The sequence below is a fragment of the Rhinopithecus bieti genome, unplaced genomic scaffold (assembly GCF_001698545.2).
Source record: "Rhinopithecus bieti isolate Rb0 unplaced genomic scaffold, ASM169854v2 scaffold_2077, whole genome shotgun sequence".
In the NCBI taxonomy this organism is placed as follows: domain Eukaryota; kingdom Metazoa; phylum Chordata; class Mammalia; order Primates; family Cercopithecidae; genus Rhinopithecus; species Rhinopithecus bieti.
Window position 1 is genome coordinate 1,172,341 of NW_016803882.1, and position 4,373 is coordinate 1,176,713.

Here is a 4,373-nt window from a genome sequence, read left to right on the forward strand (position 1 = left end):
ACAGTGGCTCATGCCTGTAATCCCAGCACTTTGGGAGGCCAAGGCGGGCAGATCACCTGAGGTCGGGAGTTCGAGACCAGCCTGGCCAACATGACCAAACCCCATCTCTACTAAAAATACAAAAATTAGCCGGGCGTGGTGGCGGGCATCTGTAGTCCCAGTTAGGAGGCTGATGCAGAAGAATCGCTTGAACATGGGAGGCAGAGGTTGCAGTGAGCCGAGATCACACCACTGCACTCCAGCATGGGCAACAGAGTGAGACCCTGTCTCAAAAAAAAAAAAAAAAAATTCTCTGTGCTCTACCTGTTTAACCCTCCCTCCTCCCAATTTCTGGCAACCACTGAGCTTTTTACTGTCTCAATAGTTTACCTTTTCCAGAATGTCACACAGTTGAAATCATATGGTAGATAGCCTTTTAAGGTTGGTTCCTTTCACTTAGTAATGTGCGTTCAAGGTCCCTCCATGTCTTTTCATGACTCGTTTCTTTTTAGCATTGAATACTACTCCATTGTGTGGATGTACCACCATTTATTTTTCCATTCACCTATTGAAGGACATCTTGGTTGCTTCCAATTTAGACAATTATGAGTAAAGTTACTATGAACATCTGTGTGCAGGTTTTTTTTTTTGTGGACAGAAGTTTTCAACTCATTTGGGGAAATACCAAGGACTGCAATTTCTGGATTGCATGATAAAAGTTTTTAGTTTAGTTTTTTTGATTGTTTGTTTGTTGAGATGGAGTCTGTTGCCCAGGCTGGAGTGCAATAGTGTGATCTCAGCTCACTGCAACCTCCACCTCCTGGGTTCAAGCGATTCTCCTGCCTCAGCCTCCTGAGTAGCTGGGACTACAGGTGTGCGCCACCACACCCAGCTAATTTTTTGTATTTTTAGTAGAGATGAGGTTTCACCATGTTGCCCAGGCTGGTCTCAAACTCCTGGCCTCAAGTGATCAGTCTGCCTTGGCCTCCCAAAGTACTGGGATTACAGGTATGAGCCACCACGCCTGGCCAAGAGTGTGTTTAGTTTTATAAGGGACTGCCACAATGTCTTCCAAACTGGCTGTGCCATTTACATTCCCTCCATCAATGAGTGGAAGTTTGTATTGTTCCACATCCTTGTCAGCACTTAGTGTTGTCAGTGTTTTGGATTTTGGCCAAACAGTGGCCAAAATCCATTTGTTTTGGGCAAACGAATGGATTTTGCCATTTTAATAGGTGTGTTATTGTTGCTTTAATTTGCCTTTTTCCTGTTGACATATGATACAGAGTTTATTTTCATATGTTTATTTTTCATCTGTATATCTTTTTTTTTTTTTTTTTTTTTTTTTTTTTTTTTTTTTTTTTTTTTTTTGAGATGGAGTCTCGCTCTGTCACCCAGGCTGGAGTGCAGTGGTGCGATCTCGGCTCACTGCAAGCTCCGCCTCCTCAGCCTCCTGAGTAGCTGGGACTACAGGCACCTGCCACCACACCCAGCTAATTTTTTTTTTTTTTTGTATTTTTAGTAGAGATGGGGTTTCACCGTGTTAGCCAGGATGGTCTTGATCTCCTGACCTCATGATCTGCCCACCTCAGCCTCCCAAAGTGCTGGGATTACCATCTTATTTAGTGAGGTGTCTGTTAAGGTCACTGGCTCATTTTTAATCAGGTTGTCTTTTTCTTATTGTTGAGTTTAAAGTATTATTTGTATATTTTAGATAACAGTCTTTTATCACACTTGTCTTTTGCAAGTATTTTATCCTAGCCTGTGGCTTTTCTCCTTATTCTCTTGAGAGTGACTTTCACAGAACAGAAAAGTTTTAATTTTAATTAAATCGAACTTATCAATTCTGTCTTTCATGGATCATGTTTTTGATGTTGTATCTAAAAAATAATGACAAAACTTGAGGGCATCTTGATTTCCTTGTATGTTATCTTCTAGGATTTTTATAGTTTTGTGTTTTACATTTATGTTATCCATGTTGGGTTAATTTTTGTGATGAGTATAAGATTGTGTCTAGATTGTTATTTGCATGTGGATGTCCAGTTGTTCCAGCACCATTTGTTGAAAACGTTCTTTTTGCTCCACTGTATTGCTTTTTTCCTCTGTCAAAGATCAGTTGACTATATTTATGTGGATCTATTTATGGGCTCTCTATTCTGTTCCATTTATCTTTCTTTGTGTATTCTTTTATCAAACCACACAGTCTTGACTACTGTACCTTTATAGCAAACGTGGAAGTCGGATAGTGTCACTCCTCCAATTTTGTCCTCCAGTAGTATTGTGAGCTCTTTTGGGTCTTTTGCTTCTCCATATAACTTTAGAATCAGTTTGTCAATGTCCACCAAGTAAGCTGCTAAAATTTTGAGTCAGATTACATTGAATCTACAGATCAAGTTGTGAAGATCTGATATGTCGTCAATATTAAGTCTTCGTATCCATGAACATGGAATATCTCTCCATTTATTTACTTTGTTTTCATCAGAGTTTTGTAGTTTTCCTCACATAGATTGTGTATGTATTCTGTTAGATTTATACCTAAATATTTTGTTTTTGAGGGTGTGCTATGATTTGGATATGGTTTGTCTCCCCAGAAAATGTTGCACTTGGTCTCTAATGTAGCAGGGTTGGAAGGTAGTGCCTTTAAAGTGTGATTGGGTCATTAAGATTGATCAATCTTTTTTCTGAAAAAACTGGGTTAGTTCTCTTGGGATGGATTACTTCCCAGGAGAGTGGGTTGTTACAAAGCGAGGTTGTCTCTTGTGTTTGGACTCTTTGTATGCACCCACTTCCCCTTCCACTTTTGAAACATGCCTCCAAATATGTTTCATGCTTCCCCAATGCTGTGAAGCAGCAGAAGGCCCTCACCAGATGCAGCCACCCATCCTGGACTTCTTAGTCTCCAGAACCTCTTTTCTTTATATATTTCCCAGACTTGGGTATTTTGTTATAGCAACAGAAAATGGACTAAGATAAGGTGCTGATGTAAATGGTATTGTATTCTTCATTTCAAATTTCCCTTATTCTTTGCTAGTATGTAGGAAGTAATTGACATTTATATATTTATTTATTTTTTTTTGAGACAGTCTCACTCCGTTGCCTAGGCTGGTGTTCAGTGGCACAATCTTGGCTTGCTGCAACCTCTGTCTCTTGGGTTCAAGTGATTCTCCTGCCTCAGCCTCCGAAGTAGCTGGGACTACAGGTGCACATCACCAAACCTGGCTAATTTTTGTATTTTTAGGAGAGACGGGGTTTCACCATGGTGTCCAGGCTGGTCTCGAACTCTTGGCCTCAAGCAGTCCTCCTGGCTCAGCCTCCCAAAGTGCTGGAATTACAGGCAGGAACCACCATGCTGCAGCTGAACACCCAGCTGAAGCAACTGACTTTTATATATTAACACTGTGTCCTGCAATCTTGCTATAACAACTTCTTAGCTCCAGGAAAGGTTTTCTGGAGTGCAGTGGCATGATCACAGCTCACTGCAACCTCTGCCTCCCAGGTTCAAGTGATTCTCCTGCCTCAGCCTCCCAAGTAGCTGGGACTACAGGCTTGCATCGCTAAGCCCAGCTAATTTTTCACATTTTTAGTAGAGATAGGGTTTCACCATGTTGGCCAGGCAGAACTCCTGGCCTCAAGTGATCCGCTCACCTTGGTCTCCCAAAGTGCTGGGATTATAGGCATGAGCCACCACACCTGACCCTGGTCAATTCTACATAAACTACCAGATCATCTGTGAATAGATTTTTTTCTTTCTTTCCAATATGTATAGCCTTTCCCTCCTTTTTCTTATCTTACTGCATTAGCTAGGACTTCCAGTACAATATTGAAAATCAGTGGTGAGGCCAGGGTCAGTGGCTCATCCCTGTAATCCCAGCACTGTGGGAGGCCAAGGCAGGCAGATTACTTCAACCCAGGAGTTCGAGACCAGCCAGGGCAACATGGTGAAACCCTGTTTCTGCAAAAAAAAATACAAAAGTTAACTGGGCATAGTGGCATGCACCTACCTGTAGTCCCAGCTGCTCAGGAGGTTGAGGTGGGAGAATTAATTGAGCCTAGTAGGCGGAGGTTGCAGTGAACCGAGATGACACCATTGCACTACATCCTGGGCAACAGAGTGAGACCCTATCTAAGGAAAGAAAGAAAGAGAGAAAGAGAGAGAGAGAGAGAGAGAGGGAGGGAGAAAGGAAGGAAGGAAGGAAGGAGAGAAAGGGGAGGGGAAGGGAAAGGAGGGGAGGGGAAGGGAAAGGAGGGGAAGGGAAGGGAAAAGGAAGGAAGGAAGGAAGGGAGGAAGGGAAGGAAGGAACGAAGGATGGAAGGAAGGAACGAAGGAAGGAAGGAAGGAAGGAAGGAAGGAAGGAAGGAAGGAAGGAAGGAAGGAGTGATCCGTTTTAAATTAA